Raw genomic sequence first — 25,798 nt, forward strand, 5'->3', positions numbered from 1 at the left:
TATGTCACTAATAGGGCTCCCTAAAATCTCAAGAGATTAGAACAAACTCTAGATCTAGTTTACAAGCTTTAGGGGTTTGTACACACAAATTCGAGGAGTAGCTCCACCAGGCGGTCTCCATGACTTTCAGGATCCTGAACCCTATGTTTCTTGTGAGGACTTTCATGTTCGATCTTTGATAAGTTGATCTTGCCTCACTCAGATTAAATGCAATTATGCTTAACAGATCCCAGCTTTTGAAATAAGCAAGTTTTGTGTAAGTGGGCTGAGGATATTAGTTTCACTTGGCAATGGTGAATTTTCCATGTTAGCTGTTAAAAATCAACTAATGTAGGAATATATAGAAATTTTTGCTTTCAAGAAGATAAAGCAGCACCCTTTTACAGAGCTTTAAAGGGAAAGATAAATTTTGATCTGGTATCTTTGGGTCCTGAACAAATGTAAAAGATTTTCTTTTTGTTTTTCCATGCAAACAATGCTAACAAACTCTGGTGAACTTAAACAGGAAAGGCATTTATTGGAAAGAGGTGAAGAAATAGACACAATCAAGAGGGGACTGAAAGAAAGCCCTAAATGCCTGGGTGGCTCAGTTGGTTAACCATCTGATTTCAGCTCAGGTCATGATCTCATGATTCGTGGGTTCAAGCCCCATGTGGGGCTCTGTGCTGACAGTTCAGAGTCTGGAGCCTGCTTCAGATACTCTCTCTCTCTCTCTCTCAGCCCCTCCCCCACTTGCGCTCTCTCTCTCTCTCTCTCTCTCTCTCTCTCTCTCTCTCTCTCTCTCTCTCAAAAATAAGTAAATATTAAAAAAAATTAAAGAAAGAAAGCCCTGAAAATTAGCAGAAACCAAGGGAAGATTGGTGTTGAGAAAAACAGATGGCTAGTGCCACCTTTGGACGCTAGGAGCTGTTGCTGGTATTGCTACCACTACATCTACCTTGGACGCTACTGGCAAATGCTAGAATCAATGCTAAAATTTCTCTTCCTGATTTAAAGTCTCAGAGTATCAGATTGACCATGCCACTTAATGACAGACAATAGCAAATATCCGGCCTTTTAAGCTTGCCTAATGGAAGGAAGAGCCCTGCCATATACTAAGACTCATACAATTATAAATTGCTCATAAAAGTGGGTCCAAAGACCGAACTGCCAAAAACTGAGAAGTGTTCATAAAAATGAACAAATAAGTTACGTTTCCTTTTCATTCATTCAGCAATCTGTCTTTCCAGCCATCCAAGCCAGCCAGTCATGTATTCAACAAATACCTAGTGAGTTCCACATATGGTATTAAGTATTGGGAATTGTGTTGACTATCTTTTGTTTGCCTTTTTCGGTTCATTCCCCACTGTTCTCACTCTACTATGTGCCTCAGATGCCAGTTCATTATATATGGTCTTATTGGGGCTCCAGTGCCTCCTAGACTCTGGTCAAGTTTAGACAGTGGAGGCACTAGCAAAGATTGAAGGATGGGAGAAGAGAGAGCCAAGAATTCCTCCTCATGCTCCTCCCCACTGTTTGGCAGTGGCTGTATCACTTTATGAAAGCTATAGTTCCTATCAGACTACCTGGCCTCACCTAAAACTATAGCTTTCACACATTGTGGTAACCACTTGGTGTCTTTGCTCTTTTGGTCTAAGGGTAAGTGCTTTACCATCTTCTGTTGGTTCTCTTCATCCAGAATTCCTCAGACAGACCCCCTTTTTAAAATTGTCTGCAAATACTCTTTTTTAGATTGCCATCTGTCCGTTGTAGGAGATGGCTTTATAGGATACATTAGTCATTAAGAGAGTTAGTCGTTAATCTTATTGTACTTATACTTTCACAATGCTATGACTTTTATGTACCCTCAAGCCCTCTCACATTGAAGAGGCAAGCTTAGCAAAGTACATATTCTACATCAACATTCCAATCCTGAAATTTGAAAATTGCTACTTCTGTACTCAGGCACTGTGGCAAATTTCCAACACACACATGTGTACTCTTTCTCCTAAAATACTTACTTTAAATTTATCTTTGGGTCTTCCCCTTCCCATTACCCGGTAGCCTTTACTACACAATTAAATGCTTGCTACACCACTAAATGTTACCTAATTCCACCTAGAATATAATCACATGAAGAAATGAATGTAAGCCATACACAGTAGAGTAAGTGCATGTGTATTTGTAATGAGGTTCTTTATTAACCTCATAATTTTATCTGACCCTGTCAGAATGAGATCACAGGATGGGGTTAGAACACACTGCTATGAGTGGTTAGCCACAAACTAGAGGAGATAATAGAAAGGAAGACATTGGGGAAGGAGATGGTACCACAGTCATAAAACAAATACCGTCAACTCAGATAAGGGGGGCAGAGATCATGTCCAAGTAGGTCAGTGGTTTCTGGTTCTAAGCAGCCAACAATTTAAGGAAAGTCTGTCTGAAAACTAAATAGCAGTAGTGCCAGCATCTGTAGCAAATGGTCTCACCCAGAAAATCCTACAAAATGTAGGGGAACAACATGACCCAAAGCTGGCTTAAATGAGGAGGAAAGGCAGAACAATGCCAGACTGGTATGCACAGTGTAACAGTCCTCTTCTTCCTAGGAACCAGTGCACTAGGAAACTGGAGGAATGAAAAACCAAAAACAAAGACTCTGGTACCTGTGTGCTGAAGGAAAATAGCGAGGTGAGCTATCAGGAAAATATCAGAACACTCTGTACACATTAGGGACTTTAGCTTTTAGCCGGGTGACACCTCCACCCTTCAATATATAGTTCAATGGGAAACACTGATTTGCTATTGGTTCTGAGGAGAAGTCTCCTCTCAAGGTTCTTAATAGTCACACTGACAGCTGAAATAATGCTGTAACAAACTGATACACTAAGCATCCTGGTTTATCTCATCTCTTCTCCCACCCCAAAAAGCTAGATTAATTGGGCTAAATAATGCAACCTGCCTTATTGTGTGAGAACAAGCAGTAACTATAATGTTAATTTATATGGAAGTTTAAAAAGAGGAATCTGCAAAGAAAACAAAAACTAATTTGTAAAGATATATGCATCTTTATGTTTATGGCATTATTTACAACAGCCAAGATATGGAAGCAACCTAAGTGTCCACCTTAAATAAATGGATAGAGAAGAATGAATATATATAAATAACGGAATATTACTCAGTCATTAAGCATAATGAAATCTTGCCATTCTTGGCAAAATGGATGGACTGAGAGGGTATTATGTTAAGTGAAATAAGTCATACAGAGAAATACAAATACCATATGACTTCACTTATAGGTCAAATATGAAAACAAGAAAACCAGAAAGAAATAGACTCATAAATACAGAGAACAAACTTATGGTTACCAGAGAGAAGGGAGATTTGGGAGACAGGCGATTAAGAAATACAAACGTCCAGTTATTAAATAAATAAGTCATGGGGATAAATATTACAGCACAGGGAATATAGTCAATAATATTGTAATAATGTACGTTGACAGATAGTAACTATACATATCATGGTGAGCAGTGAGTAAGGTACAGAATTGTCAAATTACTATGTTGTATACTGAAATAACATAACATTGTATGTTAGCTATACTTCAATAGTAGAGAATTAATAAATAAGGAATTTGGATCATTTCTTTAGAAAATTATTCAGAATTTCCATATGTCCGTATGGTTTCTTGTGGCAATAATTAGTTCCACAAGTTGGAACTAGAGATAATAAGCAAATAAACAATGAATATATACAATTGCATTACAAAATAAGTTAAGAAAAATTGGGCCAAACATATTTAATAGGTATCTTTATTGTTAGAAAAAGAATTTCAATCCATCAACGTGTATTGCCATTCTCTGTATAATACATGGGGCTCCCAAATTGTATTTTTATAGGTAGAGTATATTTTTAATGGAATTAGATCTCTAGCAATCAGGATTCCATGAGTTTCAGAAAATGATGCTTTGCATATTCTAAATCTTTTACAGCATTCTGAAGTATAATAGCCACATGTGTATTGAAATGTCAGAAGACCTCTGATAAATACTCCAAAACACTTGGAAATTCTCACACAATGTAAGTGTTAGTGAAGGTCATACAGCTGCTCTTGAAATGCTTCCAAGGACAGTAAATTCTCTACCCAATTCTTTTCTTGCTCTCAAGCAACTCTAAATTTCATAAATGTTTTCTTATATTGAGTTATTATCTGGTGTTTTATAAATTCTACTACTGATTCTAGCTTTGTTTTCAGAGAAAGATGGAACAAATTTACTCATTTTTTTCCTGTGTGTTATCATTTCTAGGCCTCCTCATAAACCTATCAACCCCAAATCACTCTACCTTCAAATCCTTTAAAATGCTTTACTGAGAATCACACTATTGGGGGGTGTGGGGTTTGATCAAGGCACAGCAGTATGAGACTACAACTTCCCATGTCATGCAAACTCTTTTCTTCCTGATAAGGCCAGAAATTTGCCATCATATCACACTGAGGATTCATATTAAGCTTGAGATCAACTCAATGCTCCAGACATTTTTATGTGAACGATTGCCACAGCATGTCTTCTCTCTCCTATACTTAAGCAATTGACTTTTGAAATCTAAATGCCTATCACTGGGCTTTGCACAGTTGTATATAGGAACAACCTACTGGCTTCCTTTGGTGAGTTAATATAATTTTACCCTCAGAAGAGTTCCAAGATAATAACAATGGCAATGAGCACAATATCAAAAATGGTAAATTACATTTGAATGGCCTCTTAGAGTTTAAAGAGTGCCTTAACACATGTTTTTTCACTTTATCCCCATAATCTAGATAGAGATGGTGGATATTAGCATCAATTTGGAGATGAAATGACTGAGGCATTAGACATACTGTCCTATGGTACTTATATGTGTAGTAAGTAAAACACAGGCTTAGAACTCTATCTCTTTCCCCCTAATCCTAACTTTCTTCGTATCCCAAATACTTTTCAGTAGAACATATAAACCATGTCCTATAAAGACAAGAATTTTGTTAAATATGCTCCATTCAATAGTGCCAGTGGTCCAGGGAACTGTCTTCTCCATTCTGCAGCATTTACTAATTCACCATGAACTTAACCAGAGTTAGGCATGCATGCCTAGAAGTGGAGACTGCTTAACAGCCAGCTCTTCTCAGATTCTACTGCTTCTTTTGAAATGCTTAAACAATGTAATTTTCGATGTGTGAACATAGACATTTAGTCATTAACATGAACCCTAGTTGATCTATTTTAACAGTGATTATTTATGAATAAAAATATCATTTATGTGTTAAAAATCCAAGAAAAAATGCTCCCTCCATTCATTATCCCTTTCACTCAGCCTGAGAGTTTTCAAGAATATGGAAAATGAAAGCTGGAAAACATCTACACATTTGTATCAAGTCCATTTCTCACATGCCAGGGTGGACTTTTTCCTTAAAGTTTAATGAAGAAGAAGAATTGGAAACAGATATATGATGTCTTTGAAATAATAAGTAAAGAGGTACTACAGAAACTTGGGAGTTGCAATGCAGGGCTAGACACCTGATAACATGAGACATGTGAAAAGATACATTATTAGCTTGAGGGCTGAGTGGTTATGTGAGGTTATTGTATATATATTTTCCAGCTAACACATTGAGAATGTCAGGGTATTTGCCCAGGACACAGGAACAAATGGAAATAAACTATTGTCTCAAAAACATAGGGAAAATAAGCCACTATATTTTCATTTCAAGTTTTTATTTAAATTCTAGTTATTTAACATACGTGGTAAAAATGGGTTTCAGGTATAGAATTCAGTGATTCATCACTTACATATAACACCCGGTGCTCATCACAAGTCCCTTCTTAATACCCATCACCCATTTAGTCCACCCCCTACCTCCCTCCATCAATTTCAGTTTGTTCTCTATAGTTAAAAATCTCTCATAGTTTGCTTTCCTCTCTCTCTCTTTTTTTCCCTTCTCCTATGTTCATCTGTTGTGTTTCTTAAATTCTATATATAAGAGAAATCATATGTTATTTGTCTTTGTCCGACTGACTTATTTCACTTAGCGTAATATACTCTACCTCCACCCATGTCATCGCAAATGGCAAGGTACTGTTCCAGTGTGTGTGTGTGTGTGTGTGCACGCGCGCGCATGTGCACATGTGCCAAATCTTCTTTATCCTCCATCCAGTCAGTAGACATTTGGGATCTTTCCATAACTTACCTATTGTTGATAAGGCTGCTATAAACATTGGGGTTTATATCACATCAGTATTTTTGTATTCTTTGGGTAAATACCCAGTACTGCAACTGCTGAGTTGTAGGGTAGTTCTATTTTTAACTTTTTGAGGAACCTCCGCACTGTTTTCCAAAGTGGATGCACCAGTTTGCATGCCCACCAACAGTGCAAAAGAGTTCTTTGTCCACATCCTCACCAACAACATTCTTGATAAAAATCCATCACAAAGCAGGGATAGATGAAACATACCTCAACATCATTAAGGCCATATACAAAAAATGCATAGTTAATATCATCTTTGATGGGGAAAAACTGAGAGCTTCTCCTCTATGGTCAGGGACAATACAGAGATGTCCACTCTCGCCATTATTATTTAACACAGTACTGGAAGTCCTAGCCTCAGCAATCAGAAAGAAAAAAGAAATAAAAGGCATCCAATTCAGCAAGTAAGAAGCCAAATTTTCACTATTTGCAGATGACATGATTCTCTATGTAGAAAACCCAAAAGATTCCTCCAAAACATTGCTAGAACTGATACACAAATTCAGCAAAGTCACAGGATATAAAATCAATGTACACAAATCTGCTGCATTTCTATCCACCAATAATTAAGCAGCAGAAAGAGAAACCAAAGAATTGACCCCATTTATAACTGTGCCAAGAACCCTAAGATACCTAACAATAAAACTAAACAAAGAGCTAAAAGATTTGTACACTGAAAACTATAGAATACTTGAGAGATATTGAAGAGGATACAAAGAAATGGAAAAACATTCCATGCTCATGGATGAGAAGAACAAATATTGTTAAAATGTCTATATTATCCAAGGCAATCTACACATTTGATGTAATCCCTATCAAAATACCACCAGCATTTTTCACAAAGCAAGAGCAAACAATCATAAAATTTGTATGGAACCACAAAGAGCTCAAATAGCCAAAGCAATCTTGAAAAAGAAAAGCAAAGCTGGAGGCATCATAATTCCAGATTTCAAGCTATACTGCAAAACTGTAGTCATCAAGACAGTATGGTACTGGCACAAAAGCAGACACAGATCAATGGAACAGAATATAAAACCTAGAAGGGGCGCCTGGGTGGCTCAGTCGGTTGAGTGTCTGACTTTGGCTCAGGTCATGATCTCATGGTCTGTGAGTTTGAGCCCTGCATCAGGCTCTATGCTGACAGCTCAGAGCCTGGATCCTGCTTCAGATTGTGTGTCTCCCTCTCTCTCTGCCCCTCTCCTGCTCATGCTCTGTCTCTCTCTGTCAAAAATAAACAAACATTAAAAAATTTTAAAAAAAGAATATAAAACCCAGAAATGGACCCATAACTATATGGTCAACTAATCTTCAACAAAGCAGGAAAGAATATCTAATCGCAAAAAGACAGTCTCTTCAACAAATGGTGTTGGGAAAACTAGACAGCAACATGCATAAGAATGAAACTTGACCACTTTCTTACAACATACACAAAAATAAATTCAAAATGGATGAAAGGCCTAAATTGGAGACAGCAAACCATCAAAATCCTAGAGAACACAGGCAGCAACCTCTTTGACATCAGGCATAGCAACTTCTTACTGGACACATCTCCAGAGGCAAGGGAAGCAAAGCAAAAATGAACTATTGGGACCTCATCAAGATAAAAAACCTTCTTCAACCTTGTTGAAGGGAACAATCAACAAAACTAAAAGGTAACCTATGGAATGGAAGAAGATATTTGCAAATTACATATCTGAGTCTATATGTATCCAAAGTCTATAAAGAATTCGTCAAACCCAACACTCAAAAAAATAAACAATCCAGTTAAGAAATGGACAGAAGACATAAAAAGACATTTTTCCAAAGAAGACATAAGAATAGCTCACAGACACATGAAAAGATGCTCACCATCATCTATCAACAGAAACATTAAAAAATGAACGACTATTATACAGTCCCAATCATCGCCCAGAATTGCTCTGAATGATCAAAACTAACAAAGACGCACATGGGGGAGGTGGATAACTGAGGCCATCTGTCTCCAGATCCTAGCCTGTTAGGATCTAAAATGAAAACCAGAGAAATCAGATCATTTTTCTGATGATAACCTCCATAATATTATTGGTACAAGCCCATGCTGAATCACAGCATAAAAATATTTAAGATGTAACCACATGAGGAGGATGTCAAAAAAAATTGTTGTTGTCCAAAGATACTCTTCATTTATTAAAACCAAGAAATAATCAGTAAACTCAGTAGTAATGAGATTTTCCAAGTTTAGCTTTTGCAAATAACTGTTTTTGTCTAAAACAATACTAAGCATGATGATGATGATGATGATGATGATGATGATGATGATATATAATGAGCAAAGAAACTAAAATTCTGTGCTTTTCAATGCCAAGCAAATGTTTTTCAAACATTTTCATTTCATTACTGTAACAACTACATGATAAAATTGGGGTAGATTAAAAAATTTAGTCATGCTATTTTGTAACTCCTGTCATCAAGATAAAATCTGCTTAGGCAAACATTAATCTGCCATAGCCCATTGAGTTGCTTTGACCAATAGAATATAGTAGACATGATGTATGACGGCAAAATTCAACACATTACAGGCAGCAAGGAGACTCTTTAGTTGAAATAGTAAGTGAAATAAGGAAATTACCATTGGCATTGAAAAAAAAGAAATTATAAAACCCTTGACAAACTTGTCACTTGCACTAACTTGTATAATGGAAAACATGCCAAATGAATTTGTATATTTGGTTAAGGAAATTTTGAAGCAGAATATTGAAAATGTCATTTGACTTCTGTGAGCAATGTGGGATAAGGTAGGGAAACAACAAGTGCACTGAATAGAAATTCCTCTCATTTCAAATCAGAAGGTAGATAAAATATAAAAAAAATATATAAAAAGATAAAAATATTAAAAGCAAGAGCTATTTGGTTAGTAATATAAAAACCCATTTCACAATTGTTTAGTCTCTCTCCCACCACCTCTAAAAGAATCTCAAATTAATAAATAGGCTTCAGGATAGAGAAAAAGTGAAGAATGAGGTAGTAAAACTCTTTGTAAAACCTATGTAAGAGTTAAGGTGGTACGTAGGAAATCCTTCTCCTCAGTCTCTGAATCAAAAGGGGTTGCACTAGAGCAGCATTATCCACATCTGCACCTGAAGCAAATTACAAGAGTGTGGACATCAAGCCTGATGCCATGATTCATGGGACTTGGAGAGTTTGAATCATACTCAATGTATTTTGCATGGCAGGGCAGCAGGGGGAAGAAAAATCAATACTGACAGAAGGTGGTCTGTAGTTCATTGTTGTAGAATGGTCCCAGAAGAATCATATTTCTTGGTATCTAAGCCTTTGTGAAGCCCTGCGCACACTGGTTCTTGCCTTGGGCTTGTCATTTTGGTCCATAAGACATCAGCAAACATGAAACAAGCAGAGGTTTGATAACTACCAGCATACTGGGATCACCATCTTGGAATTCTTCTACTACTAAATGAAGAAGCTTCAGATAAAAGAAAACAGGGAAAGGGAGAGCCATTCTAGACATCCCAGCTGAGGCACCAGTTATATGAGTGAAATTATTTTAGATCATGTAGCTCCATGGCATTACCTAACATACCCTGACTTCTCCTTGCTTAGCAAGCCAAGATTCCGCTGATGGCCTGCCCTAAATTTGTTAACCTTACTCTCCAGTTCTTCTATCAAGACATGTTCTAGTTGGATCCTCTAAACTGCAGGTTGCATTACTTCTATCACTGCTTATTACAACAGTAAAAAGGGAAAGCTTATTTGCCTTTGCTAAATTTGGGAGAGACCATCATGATTAGTTAATAGACTATAATCACTATCATTCTGGTCTTAAATTTGAATTTCCTTAGGACAAGCTATTTTATTATAAATGAGTTAAATAATTATGTCATCTCAGAAGTAGAGATACTTTGAAGTGTGTGATATATCCAATAGAAAAATCTCTTTCTATTTGGCACTCCTAAACTTGTCTAGCAGCCAAAGTGAAATAATTGAGCTTGGTAATATGATGAGTTGGCATAAAATCTCCAACTATAGGTGTTAATGCATGAACTGAACTGGCTATTTATTTTTTATTCATACAAGATACTAAATTATATGAAAATGTATCTGTGTTTCTCAAAAGAAATGACAGTGTCACATAGTAAGAGCTCAATAAACAGTCAAGTCAATAGATGAGTTCCTCTTGTAGAATGTGCTTTGCTTTGACAAATTACAAATTTCCTGACAAGTGGGAATGCTAGCAAATATTTAATGTATCTTAAAGGTCTAATACTGAGAATTCTGCCACTACTTTACTAAAGATTCATTCATGTGACCTCCTCACATCCGTAATGAGTATTTATTACTACCAAATAAAGACACTGAAGCTCTAAATGATTATAACTTTCTCAAAATTTGACAAATTAACCAATGGCAGACCAAATGCTTTCTAATTCTCTGAGTAGAACTTTTTTCTAAGCCAGTGTTTCCCTGGCACCTGTCTTTTGGTGGCATTTTTGCTACTGTGAGGCTCTAACCCCATAATTTGTACTATAATTTACCGAGTTTATATTTAATAACCTCACGTTTTATTTTTTCTTTAGTTTTCCTTAATCTTTATTTATTTTTGAGATAGAGACAGCGAGTGAGCGGGGGAGGAGCAGAGAGAGAGGGAGACACAGAATCTGAAGCAGGTTCCAGGCTCCAAACTGTCAGCACAGAGCCTGACACGGGGCTTGAAGTCACGAACTGTGAGATCATGACCTGAGCCAAAGTCAGACACTCAATCGATTGAGCCACCCAGGTGCCCCTCACATGTTTTATTTTAGATAAGAGTTGATATATTATAATAATTGGACAGCTAATATAATTTACTATACATGAAAGACAATTATAAAATTAATTTAATTAAAGCAAATTATTAAATATTTGCTACATATCATTGACTCATGAATGCTCTGAGATGGTGGCCCATTCTCTTTTAAGATCAAAAGAAGTTAGCAAGGGGAAGATCTATGAACATCAAATGGGGACTTTCTCCTTGACATATTTAGATGAAATGATATAGAATGGAAAATTGGATTTCTTTGTAATAATGTGCCTGCTATTATTTAAGCATTATTTAAAATTAAATTTATTTAAGTACCAACCATATAGTACATGTTCAACAATTTGCAAAACAATGAGCTAGTGCTTGCTTCAGTTGCACATATACTAAGATTGGAACGTTACAGAAGACTAGCATGGTCCCTGCACCAGGGGACAAAGCAGTACTATAAGTCATATTGCTTCCCCAAATCTGGTGGAGTACATGCTCTTTATCCTATTTTTCTTTCCATATTATACTTGTGTACTGAATAGTCATATCCAGATATTTATACATAAGCTTCGCTCAATCTCTCCACATTATTTTACAAAAGATGCTGTTCCAATGGACTACCTCTATTCACATGACATTAAACAAATCTATGTCAATTTTAGAGTTAGTGCATAAATGTGTTTTATTGTACCTGACTAATGAAATACATTTCTCAAGTCAAAATTTAGATAGGTTCTTCAATTGCGGGCTTATCTTTCTCACTGTGATTGTTTCCTAAGATCTCTCCAACTCTTAAAAAAATTCCATTTCCCAAATTACTAGTTTTATTTTATTCTTAATTTTCATTGCAAATTTATTAAGGCCCATTCACTGACCCCATTAATGACCCTCCCATAGACTCTTTCCTTAGCTCCTTGAAGACTCCCACCCTTATATTAAACCAATTCTCTAAAGTCACCAATAATATCTTAGTTGTCATATATCATAGATCTTTCCCTCTATATGTAATATTTAATTAATTTTTCCTACTTAACTGTGTTTATCTGTGAGAACGGGCTCACTAGGCTCACGTTGTTTGCCATCTTAATCTTATAGCTTCAACTATCACCTTTCTGTAAATGAGCCCTAATTACCAAGCTCTGGATTCTATCTCCAGTTGTCTTCTATCCATGCATAGGAGATAAGACATTTTTGATTGGAGGGAGGGAAGGGGGTGTGTAACTCAAGCTAATCACTGAACAGATCCAAATGAAACTCAACTTTTATTGCCTCGATACTAGTTCTTCTCCTTCTTTGTTACTTTCATCCATCCGGTTTTTCAAACCTAACACTTTGGTATCATTTCATTCGCACTGCATTTAAGTCCTGTGTTCTACCTGAACCCATCCATTCTTGTCCTCATTCTGACTACCAGCAATCCAGGTCATAGTTAAGACTTACTTGCCCAATTTTATCAAACCCTTTACTATTCTCCACACCTCTAATCTCTGACACTTCCAATTCATCTAGAACAAGATTGCCAGATGATTCTTCATGCAGAATGATACTCCTTTGTCATGCCACTACTTGGTCCCCAATCAGTCAATACCTTCCAAGTATCCCCAAAATAAAGTTCAAGTTTCTTAGTCTGTAATTCATATCCTTACATGATCCAATCATTTTTTTTTTTTTACTCAGTATGTATTTACTTTTCATCTTTGATTGGGCAATTACTTAAAAAGCAGGCTAATTAAAATACACAATTTTAAAACATTTTGATCCAAGAAAAAATGCATAAATATACATTCATTTGTCAGTAATTTCATGTAAAGCCTAGGCTGTTTCTTCCCCTTCCTTCCTTCCTTCCTTCCTTCTTTGCTCTCTTTTTCTTTCTTTTTCTCCTCCTCCCTCTGTCCCCCCCTCTCTTACTATGCATTAATAAACTATATAAATCACACATTTTTCTAGTTTTATTTTACTTAGAATGGAGTAAGTTCTTAGAGATACCTATGTAGCAGTTTGAATGCACAACCCTTTTACAGTTTAAAAATTTCCTCCAAACTTTTATATTTGACTTCTCAAACCACAAGTTCTGTTGTCATTTTAAGTGATTCAATGCATTGACTTATTAACATTCACGGAAAAAAAAATAACCACCTTTCTTTTTGTTCTATTTCTTTGGCTGACACACTCTTAAATTACTATATATTTACAATAACAAGAACCATTGCCATGAGGAGTTTTAGGAACAAAAGCAAATGACTCCTGTTAAGCACACAATTTGCAGAAGCAAAATGCACAAATATGTTGCAGACTTGCTCAGCAGCCCAAGAGTTCAATATGCCATGAGCATCAGAATAATACCTTACAGAAATGAGGGCAGACATTGGTAATTCAGCTACTTGAGGCTGGTTAAAGGAGATATGCTACACTTCTTATTCTCCATTAAAAATAACAGTCTGACCTTTGCTTCCTACAGCCTACTCTCCACCAGCCCACTCAAATTTACAAGTCTTTTAAGCGTACTAACCATAAGTTCCAACTCAAATTCTACCTTCTCTATGTTCAGTTCTTGGATGCTTTTACCTGAAATATTTCCCCTATTTGAACTACAGCAACATTTGTCCATGTGAATTTTAGGATAATCTTTCCTCCTTTGAATTATAGTTATTGTTTTGCATATTTTGCTATTAAGTTCTTGGAATGCAGGTGTTGTAACTGAATTACCTTGGTATGCTCCACAAAATCTGGCATGAAGAAGGCAAAATGATAATATCATTATCATATCTCCAGGCCAGCTCTCTGTGAGTACTGAGCCTTGGAGAAACAAGGGATAATGGGAAGACTTATACAAAATATTCCCAAGAAGTAGACAAATTTTAAACACAGGTGTTCATTCATCATATATCTTACCTTGCAGTTTAATATATTTGAAATAGGTAATTTCTAAGGTTGTTGTTGTTTTTAATTTTTAAGTTATTATTAAAAGGAATTTGCTGAAACAGCAAATAAACTGATATACTCTAATGAAGGGATATTATGCAGGCATTTAAGATGCTGCTTACAAGGAGTCTTTTGTATAAGGGAAAAAATGTTTTATAATGACAAGTGAAAAAAAAAGCAAGACACAAAATTAAAACTACAGTTTAAGCATAACTATTAAACTTTAGTGGGAAAATAGTGGAAATTAAAAGACAAACATGTAGAGCAACTGTGGGTGGTTTGTTTCCTTCCCTGTTTATTTTATTCAAATTTTATATCAAGAGTATGTTTTAATTGTATGCTCACATGTGTCTTGATATTTTTAAAGAAAGCTGCTCAATTTTCATAACTTGAATTTATCTCCTTTTATTAAGCAATTATTCTATTAATAGCTATAAGCAAATACAAAAAGGAGAGTGGGTAGAAGCAGAGTGCAAATAACAGCACTATTGTTAGTTCCTGAAATACATATGAGAATGCCAAGGATTTATTTTCAAAGTAAAAGGTGCCTGACTTTCAAGTTCTAATCCAAAGATTAGATTGACAAGAGAAAAAGTACCTATGTGATTAAGATCACAATTTTTAATGTACCTCCTTCAGAAGATAACAATACTATCTTTTTTCCTTTAGGTAGGTGAGGGCCTAAAATAATTTTTAGGTATCTGCTACTTAATCTCACAAAGTCTCCGGGAGATAAGATAGAAAACTAAACACACTTAAAAGCAAAAGACCACGGCTTTTTATCTCTTAAATGTGACCTGGGACAAAAATTGTGAAAGATTAAGGCCATCTCCATGACCCTTGACTAATGTATCTTCCCCTTTGGGCTCCCTCATCTGTTGCAACACTACCCTTCCAAGGTTGACAGCCAACCATTGCAGGGCAGCGGTTTCCAAAAAGCTTAGAGAACAGCTAAACAGACAGGAAACCAACGAAGGACCGACTTCAATGGAGCTAAAATGTCCGATCTTTTGAGAAGTATTTACAGTCCTCTTGAATGGGTTCATCCTAGTACTCATCCTCAGATCTCCTCCTTGGACTGTCAATAATGTCCCAAAGTTATTCATCTTAAAAACCAGTATATTAGTTCCCTAGAGCTACTGTAACAAAGTACCACAAATTGACTATTTTAAAACAACATAAACTTTTTAATCTCATAATTCTGGAGGCTGGAAGTTCAAAGTCGAGGTGTTGAAAGGGCTATGTTCTGATGTTCCGAGGAGAGGATCTTTCCTTGCCTCTTCTTACAAGATCACCAGTCACTGGATGAAGCACCTTCCTAATCCAGTATGATCTCATCTCAACTAATAACATCTGCAATAGTCCTCCCAATAAAGGTCACATTCTGAGGAAGTGGGTGTTAGTACTTCAACTTCTCTTTTGGAGGGACTAAAATGCAACCCCTAACAGTTGGGTAAAAAAGAAAGATCCTCCAGCCAAACAATAACAACAAAATCAACAAACTGCCATGAACATGTCAGTCCATTCCATTCAGTAACGCGTGTCTTGTCATTCAAAAGTTAGTGTGGTGGAGATAAAATTATCTCACCATGAAAATCAATAAATCAATGACTCACTGAGATATATGGAAAACCGTTTTCCATCATGCATGTGCATGCATATGCACACATACACAAATGTACTACTGATTCCAATCATACTCCGTGGCTCATTAACATGTACAACTGACTGTAAGAATTGTAACTTCTTTATCTCTGTGTGACAAGAAAAGAAAATAGCTTTTCCTTTCTTTCAACCTGCTAAAAAAATGTCTAATTTTGCAAACTCTTGCCTATGTCCCTTTTCTGTTTGGACTGGCAGTTTCTTTTGGGCCTTTGTGATCACAGAAAGGGGGAAGGGCAAAGAACTAAGAAATAGAAATGATAGAGAAAGAACATGAAATTTAGCCACAAGACAAAGAGAAGAGAAAGAATGAGACATTTGGGTGTATACAAGGTATATGGAATAAAGAAAAAAAGAAATTAATATTAACAAGTAGAGTTGTCAATTAACTATTCCTTTAATGAGTCTGAAAATACAAGTCAAACACTTGAAATATTTTAACATCATTTGTACCTTCTGGGAGATAACTTCAATCCCAGTGGCACTATATTTTGATGCACACAGATAACACATACATAAGAGTTATATATAGAATTAAAGTAATAATACTAATAATATATGCTTCATGAGAACAAGAAGATTATTTATTAAACTCTGTAAGCAGTTCCTGACACATAATAGATACTCAATAAAATTACTAGCATATAGGTCTTCCTTCCACTGCTCTACGAATGTTTAGAGAGTGATACCAATAGACTTCTAATTACTCAGAAACATTTAGTGCCTCTTTAAGCTCCAGAGATAGAATCATTTTTATATAAAAAAGTCAAGAAACATTCTGGCTACAATATCAACCATATAACCAGAAGTATTAGATTTGATTCAATGAGTGCATGCCCTTTGCAGCAGATTCAATTTTAAGCTTTCATCTAACATGTAAAAAAATAACCATTTGTTGCATACACCATCCATTCATCCACCAATCCATTTATTCATCCATTAATATACCATTCACCCATGTATTCACTTATTCAACAAATACTTGTAGTGTGCCTGCTGATGTACCAGATAGTATTCTAGGAAGTAGATATACAATAAAGAACAACACGGACTCTTCCTTTGCTTTTATGGAGTTACAATTTAATGAGTGAAACCATCCAGAGTAAACAGATAAAGAAATAAGATGATTTACGATTTCTTGGCCTCTCTCCCAAGCACTGGAAATACATTTCTAGGTTGGGGACTCTACGTAGGGGTGTTCTAGAGTGGTCCAGGCTGACAAAAATAATTTTAAAAAAGAGGAAGAGGAAAAGGAAAAGGGAAAAAGGAAAAAGATACACACACACACACACACACATACACGCACACACACGCACACACACACACTATGTGCAAAGGACCAGAAGTAAAATTCATGTTACATTTCAGGATAGCAACTCCATCTAGATTGTACAGACAACTAAAAGGGGTGGGGAATGTCACACATGCAGTTAGAAGAGTAGGGAATATACAAGTTCTAAAAAGTATGTTCAATGATATCTTAGGTATCCTGACTGTATTCCAAGGCAACAGGGCACATTTGAAAGATGTTAAGTATGACATTTTTCATCCCTGTGTTTTAATGTTGTCTTTCTGACAACAGTTACTCAAATTTAAAGTTTGAAATGAAAACATACTTATTTGAAGAACAACTTACTTGGACAGGGAGCCCTTTTCTATCCTGGCTTCTGGTTTTGGATTAAATTCTTGTCACATCATCCCATTTCTTTTTGGACCCAGGTTGCCTTTCTGGTTCCTGATTTTGCATATTTCTCTCTTCCCCACAATGCAACTATTGATTCAGCTTAGTTCCTCGATATAGCAATTTGCATTATGCATTGTCTATCAGGAATTATTGTTGCTTCAACACTAGCATGCTCTGCCACAAGCCAGTGCTCTACTTTTGAGTGCACCATTGGCTGGATTCATTTTGTGTCATAATAGGAATAAAACATCTGGTTCTGGGTCGCCTGGGTGGCTCAGTCAGTTAAGCCTCTGACTTCAGCTCAGGTCATGATCTCATGCTCTCTCTCTCTCTCTCTCTCTCTCAAAAATAAATAATTATAAAAAAATTAAAAACCAAAAAAAATCTGGTTTTGACAGTCTTTATAATTTTTTTTTTACATTTATTTATTTTTGAGAGACAAAGCACAAGTGTGGGAGGGGCAGAGAGAGAAAGAGACACAGAAACCGACCAGGCTCCAGGCTCTGAGCAGTCAGCACAGAGCCCAACATAGGGCTCGAACTCAAAAACTATGAAATCATGACCTGAGCAGAAGTCGGAGGCTTAACCAACTGAGCCACCCAAGTGCCCCATTTAATTGGCAGCCTTAAGGAGCTCTTTAAAGGGACCATCACAAATTGAATTCCTTCTTCCAAAAACCTTGCATGCCCAGGATGGATGAGGGGAATGACCATATACTTAAAACTAGTATCACACACAATATTACACATTTTAAGGAAATAATCATATTCTGTATTATATGGCCATCATTTTAAACAACATCCATGGCACAAAAACTGTTTCTCCCTGATCACTCACACGCTTTTAAGTCATTTTCTGTTCATCCCCACCCACAACTCTAAGGAGACAATGACTTCACTTGAGTCCTAGAATAGCTGAAAAGAGTGTATTTCCCATTGTTAATGACACGGAAGACAGGGTGCTACTGGGTGGGCATTTTGAGATTTAAATTAACTACAACCAAAATATATCATCAGAGCTGTTCAGATAAAAGGTGACTCATGAAACCATGTGGAAGAAACAAGATAAATAAACTAGGTACCTACCAATGGTTCTGTTTGTAGGTGGATGCGGGCACTGACCGTGGTGGGACACCACAGGGAGAAACAGATGGTGAGTGGTCAGGAGTGCAATCACTGCAGGTAAGAATCAGTGTAGTCTTCTGGCATCCTGCCTAAGGTACCAGGACAGATTCAGTGACCCCATTAATACTCCTTGTGTAAGGACACTGAAAGCATGGTGACTTACATCATAAAGGAATGGGGAGCTCTACGTCATCTGATTTGAATATTGAAAAAGAGATCTAGGGGCACCTGGGTGGCTCAGTTGGTTAAGCATCCAACTCTTGATTTCAGTTCAGATCATGATCTCATGATTTGTGAATCTGAACCCCAAGTAGGTCTCTGTGCTGGGTGTGGAGGCTGCTTAAGATTCTCTCATGTGTCTCTCTGCCCCTCAGCTCCTGTGGGCGCTGTTTCTCTTTCTCTCTGTCTCTGTCTCTCAAAATAAACAAACTTTCAAGAAAAATTGAAAAAACAAAGAAATCTGGTTAAATAGGACATGCAAATAATATCTGAGATTTCTGATATTCCTGTAAACAAAATATGTATACAGCAATCTCTAGAAGTCATTTTAAAAAGACCTCTGTGAAGCCTAAACCATAAATATCCAATTGTACCAGATGTCAGTTCTCATGATTGTATCAATCTTCCTCCCTAAATAGATATTCTGAAAACCCACTGGGGACATATGCATTTCAATAAGTTCCAATGGGCTTCAAATACAAGCATTCTTTATCCATAAAAGAATTACTACAAGAAAAGACTATTATCATTATAAAAATACTATTCCCCAAGGGAGGACTAGAGCTTTTCTTTGTAATTAAACTTCCTTTTAAAACAAAACAAAGAACATTTTTAGAGAAAGCTTCTAAATCTTGAGAACACTTTGCTTCCTTCTAAAAGCCAAGTTAGATGTAAATGAATCCTTCTACATCTGATTATGTTAAGAAGCTATTTGGGACTGGTTTGCTTATTTTGTTTTAAGAAAGAGTATGCAACAGCTGCATTTATCTTCTGAAAAGGCAGACTTGGTCCAAAGTCATATATAATATGCTACTTTTGTATTTGGTTGAGCGCATAAAATCTATTTCTGAAACTAAGCAAAAAATAATTACATAAACAAGATTTAATAGATGGAATCAACTCTATCTTTAAGAATAACAACCAGTGAGAACAATGGTTACAGAGGTAGAACTAATTCATAGTAACGTACTTTCATGCAATATAAATTTTGTCAATGAAGCTTTGCCTTTATTTACATAATATACTTGCTCATATCTGTAATGACATGGCAGCATTTGTTCTCTGGGACACAGTATTCTAGAACCTTCTGACTCAGGTGGGAGGTATCTATACAGTATAATGGCCAGGAGAAGAATGGAAAGATGGAGATACGTGTATGGAAATGATAATGAGGGGATTGAAGAAATACAGGCAAGTAAGAAAGTTTAACTTTAGGAATAAATGAAAGTAGACCTAGGAAATTGAGTTTTGATCAATAGGTTATCCAAGCACCAAAAAGGCCATTAAACCTCTAGAATTTGGGACCCTAGCCAGCAGAATCCTCAAGTTAGTCCAAGAAATGTTTTGGGTCAGAGTGAAGCCTTAAGTTAATAGTTTGCAAAAAGGTTTTGAGTAGTTGGATCCCTTTCTTTAATTGAAGTTTTAGACAGACACTTGGAATATCCAAACAGTTAAAGCAAAGTAGCTTTGCTTAGAGCAGGTGGGGACAGTGTCAGCAGCCTCCCCTTTGGCTATATTGATGACTGTGTTTGCTGGGGCTGGCTGGGGCAGTGGGACTAAGGGAAGCATAGTTCAAGTGACCTTGTTCTAGAGAAGTGTTTTCTGATTTAGGCAGTTCCAAGCTCCAGATTTTTGAGATGACCTTTTGGCCATCTCACTTATCTCAATGTTTTCCATAATATTATAGTTGAGTGAAACCAGCCCCAATTTCAGATAAGAACATTCAGATTCTGGATGTAAATGTCTGCATTGTGATATCAAGCATATTGTTTAATCTTCAGCCTCTTTATCTATAAAATGGCAAAACAAAACAAAACAAAACACAAAACTGACTACTTTCACTTAATTAGGAGTAATGAAGATGATGTATATAACAGATAGCAATGTTAAATTTTACCCAAGCCCTGTGATCCTGGAAAACAGTGATGGTTAAGAAATCTCATCTTCTATCCTTTTTGTGTTCTTGGAAACACCTTACTATACAGAAGTACCCTTCTCCACAAGTTGTAGGTAAGATTCAAGGATGCCCTAATGTTTACCTACGACAAAGTCAGACACAGATTCTCCAACTTACTTTTTTTTGCCTCATAAATGATTAGCTGAACAGTTTTGTCGATACTGATCAATTGGAACAAAATGTCTGTTAACCAAACTTTGCTTAAGATTTTCTCCTTCCCTGAGTTCCCTGAACGTTGGTCCACCTTCAGACTGAGTCAGCACACAACTTTCTTTAACAACCACTCCCAAGAATAGGCCCACTTCAGGATAAACTATTCCGTGATTTCCTGTCGGAGCAGGCTACCTTCACCTGTTCACCTCATTCATCACATTTCCCCCACCTAGTTCTTTATAGCCTTGTTCACTCCTTCCTGTAAAAGAAAAGTATCTTTCTGCTTAACTTTGAGATGCTTGCAGAGCTCATTGTCTGAGCACTTTCCCTCTAGCATGCCCTTCCTCTCCCTAAAGTCTTTCCTTACCTGAGGGTTTGCATTTTATTTGACACAAAAGTAACTACTAAGGAATTAAGTAGGTAGGAAAATGTCCAGGCAATATGTTCTTCCATTAGTTGTTGGGGGATAGAAAAATTGAGGGAAAAACCCCAACAACGTATTTCTATCATTGGTACATTAAGGCTCTGAAAGTTATCAGGAATACTATCTATGATATCCATATTTCTAAAAGTAGGCCTAGTAGGGTCACAATTGACATGAACCATTGGTTATCAGCAACAGTTAAAAGTGATTTCAAAGCAAAAATGCTTTGCAACGTATAAAGCATTGTATAAATGCCAACTGAAACTGCACAGGTCAGAAAGTGTTTTTGTACTATAAGGTATTTTAAAGTATGTTTCTTTCATCTTTAATGACCCCAGACTCCAAGCCAAGACCACATAAAGTCTCCAATAAAGCCAACTAGAGAGTCCTAGCAATATCCTCACTGTGCTCTGAGCAGAGCCACTGTTCTAACTATTTAATATATAAAGCTTCTGGGCAAAATTTAACTTAAGGAAAAGGATCCAATTACTTAAAAAGCAAAAAAAAAAAGTTTGAAAAGTATAACCTACGTCCTCAATTGGTTATATCATTCAGCTAAATGACAATAATTTCAATTCATCTCTGCATAATCAAATATGTTATTGGAAAATGAGTTAACAAATCGGCCATGGTTTAAGTCCAATATCAAGTCAAATATTAGTTGTTAATGATTAGTCTATTTATTAATATCAATACGAATCATTCCTTACAATAATGCCGCTTAAGGCAAGATTTACAAAAGATAAAAGCATTTGATAACAAATAATAGACCTTACATCATTCTTTGGTTTACCTGTAGAACTAACATTCATGGAAAGCCCCAAATTAGCTCATTCCTTATTTCTTGCCATCTTGAATCTTACAGGTATCAGCAAGCATTTTCCTGCTGTTAGTTTTGCAACTACTGTGATGGCATATAGGTTATTCCATTTACTCATCAATTCCCTCTTTCTGCTAGACATTGAGGATAGAGGAGAGGTGGGGCAGGCATGACTCCTGTCTTCAGGGAGCTTGTAGTCTAGAGAAAAGCAATATAGTAGAATCACTCAGAGGGTCTGTTAAAAGCTAAGGTACTGGTACCCACTCTCTGAGTTTTTAATTTAGTAGGTTTAGGATGTTGCTCAAGAATTTGCATTTCTAATGAGTTTCTAGTTGATGTTGATGCTGTTGGTCTGGGAGCTACTCTTTAGGCACCAACAGTTTAGTGGTTCCTAGAGATGTTCTTACGAACTTGCTGACTGCGTCTTTGTTAGAATGAGACACAGACCTTCTATTCTTTGGAATGAGATTCCAATATGCTGTTGAGCTCTGTGCATACTCATAAAGATTAATTGCAGAAAGATTGCGTGGGTATTCCTGATAAACTCTGGATTACCTCTGATAACAAAAAAAAAAAAATGGTTCACAAATGAAAATCAATCAAAGTGCTATGTTTTGATGTAAAAGACATTAAAATTGAACTTGGAGAGCTGCAGCTATTTTGTGTTAAAATCATGTGCTTGTCAAAGTGCTAAGCTACTATGGTAATGTCTTATACAAATATAGTTTCACAAAAACAAGCATTTCCCCATTTACAGTACAGAAAAGCAGAGTTTTGTGTCATTTATTTCAGAAGCCATGAAATATGTTCTTATTATTGGTAGAATAATAAAATAGATCTTTTTTATAAGGATAATTTATATTTTTGTGTTTCAAAAAATTTAAGACCTATTCTTTTCTTATTCCTACCTTAGACTTTTTATTTTGGTTGCAGGAAGAGGGGAGACAGAGGAAAAAGTCTTAGATAAAGAAGAAAGGTTGTTGTGTCATTGACAATACCATACTATCTCTGAAGCCAATGTGAAATAATAACAGGTTTAAACGACTCTGAGTCTGAACTGACAAAGGTGATAAAAATAGATGCAAAATTCAAAAAAAAAATAGAATGCATGTCATATCTGAGCAATAAGGAGGCATCCCTTTTAAATAATAGATTTTTCAGAACTAATAAGTAACAACTTCAATTAAAGGATCAGGAATGCCACCAACTCTGCAATAATATAAGTACGTATGTGACCTTAACTTCTTTTGGGAATAAAGCATGCTCTGATAAATATGTAACTAAACAAAAATTAAAAAGAAGGGCTGCTAACCTTCAGTGTTAGCATTCAATGTTTTATTGAATTCAAACAAAAGTGAATAGATTGAAAACACTACAAACAGAGGCACCTCCAGGGATGTTTCCAGTGCTGAAGATGAGATATAAACCCATCAGGAAGTCAGGAGATCTGTTCTCTAAAATATAGTACCCTAAAGGTAATCCCCAAAATAAAATTACCTAAAGGTAATCCCCAACTACACACTATGATTACCTGGGAAATGTTTAAGCCATAACATCAGTAATCTGCATCCTTCACCAGATTAATGAAATCCAACTCTATGGGTATGGAACCATTCAAATTTGTTAAAATTTTTCTAGTTGTTACAAATGTGACAAGGTTAAGAAGCACTAGTTGAGAGGCAAGACTAGTCTTTGTACCTCATACGTAATGTGCCCTTTTCAGGTTATTCTAGCATACCCTGGTTAAGGTTAGCTTGCAGACATCACTCCTAGCATTGCCAAATGAATTATTAACTTGTTTGAGACATTTTTTGAGTTCAGTAAGCATACTTTCTAGAATTTGCAAGCATAAGAAATCTAAAAGGATGCCACTTGCTCAATGTCACTCGCAATCATCACTATTTCCAAACCAGAGGACACCCAGGGACGTTTCAACTTTATCGCCTCACCTGTATCCCACTGAGGCATAAGGGAAGATGGAAATGATGTTGAACAAAAGTGAATGAAACCATAAACCAGAGCTGCTCAAGATGGAGTATAATGTTCAGACTGCTCTGCTTTCTCTTTCAGCTGGGAATAGAATGGCTGTAAGCAAAAGGTACACAGTGATTGCTTTCCAAGGTAGCCCCAAAGCAGCAAATGGGCATTGAAATGTGATTCAACAGAGGACAAAACTCCAGACACCAGTTCAGAGTCCAAAGAAATAACACAAAAAGGAAACAAAGAGCTTATTCCTAATTTCCCCCCAAAACAGAACTATCCTTAACTAGTAACACAAAAAAATCATTCAGGCATATCTCCTTAAATAAATATCCAGACATGTATAGAGTCACATATGTACCCCACAACCACTGTATAAGCAGTGTCATGAATTTGTTGCATATCTCTTAAGTCTTTCCAGTGTATCCATACATTAATAAAGATATATAGATAGATAGATAGATAGATAATATAAATATGTTACATAAATGGATATAGATATATAGGGTCATGTAACACAAATTAATAGATACCCTGCTTTGTTATTCAAACTATAACATAGTCCTCTTCTCATGTCTATAGCCATAGCTCTATCTCACCCGTTTCAAAACTTTATTAATCATATGAATGAAACAAAATGAAACCAAAGAATTTTGGTTACCCAATTCTTCATTTCTGGAAGTTTAGAGTTTCTAATTCTTTGCACTTAAATCGTGTGCACTTGTCATATTTTCTCTGGATAAACTTCTGGCTGTATAGTCACTGAAATATAAAGAGTGCACACATTAAATTTTGCTAGCATGGGGCTAGTATGTTACAATGTGTTGAAGGCTGAGACTAGAGGCAGATTGCCTAGGTTCAAATCCTGTCTCTGATGCTTACTAAGCGAGCAACTTATTAGCAAGTTGGAATTTCAATTTCCTCTTTGATGCAATAGTGGTAATAACATCGCCCACATAATGATTATAAGACCTAAAGGGATAAAAACGTATTGTGTACAGTCATAGCAAGTGCCCTACACATGATAAAAGTTTTATTTACCTTTTGCCAGATGGTTCTCACAAAGAATTGCACACATTTAGACACTTTTGCCAATTTCTGTCATTGACACACTTTTGAACCTTTTACTCATCTGAAGAGTAAAAACTAACATCACAAGGATGTTTACATTTGAATTTCTTTATTAGTGAAAGTGTGAAAGGATTTCAATCTAAAATGGAACCAGAGGTTATGAAATGGAAAATCTCCTGCATGTGCCTCAGAAAAACATAACTTAAAACCTGAGAGATGCATTTCCATTAAATGTTTGACTTATACAAGAGAGGCTTATTTCCTTACCAATGAACATCTACCAAGAATCTTTCCCCATCCTCAGGCCAATGAAGTAATTGCTTGGACTCTGGATGGACCTCTCTCTTTTGCAGCCTTACCCATACATACAGCCCGCCCACCTAAATCCTCAAAGGATTTGCCTGAAACTTACTATACACCATATATTTCCCGATTTGCAATTCCTCTGGTATTCCCAAATAAATTCAATTTCTAATTATTTGAGCTTGCCTCAGGTTACCTCTTTATTTAGGGTGACAAAGCTGATGAGTTCTTATCTACTGGGTACTTAGGTTTTTTTAATACTCATAATTAGAATCAAATTTTCCTCCCTTCTTGCCTCTATCATGAAATTATTACATTCTATTTCAAGGACTGTCAAGCTACAGTCTATGGTCCAAATCTTGCCTGCTGCTCATTTTTGTAAATAATGTTTTATTGGAAAACAGTCATCCATTCATTATGTATTATCTACAAATTCT

The 25,798-nt window shown here is 36.2% G+C and overlaps 1 long non-coding RNA gene across 1 annotated transcript in view; it reads right to left on the minus strand.

Moving 5' to 3' along the window:
• The window catches only part of LOC122231198, a 419,598-nt gene extending 401,044 nt beyond the window's left edge, over positions 1 to 18,554 (minus strand). The window contains exon 1 of the long non-coding RNA XR_006208392.1: positions 18,396 to 18,554. This is a non-coding gene — a long non-coding RNA (uncharacterized LOC122231198). The remainder of the gene's footprint in view (positions 1 to 18,395) is intronic.
• Positions 18,555 to 25,798: the final 7,244 nt, after the last annotated feature.

Source organism: Panthera tigris, chromosome D1, assembly GCF_018350195.1.
Source record: "Panthera tigris isolate Pti1 chromosome D1, P.tigris_Pti1_mat1.1, whole genome shotgun sequence".
NCBI classification, from domain to species: Eukaryota; Metazoa; Chordata; class Mammalia; order Carnivora; family Felidae; genus Panthera; species Panthera tigris.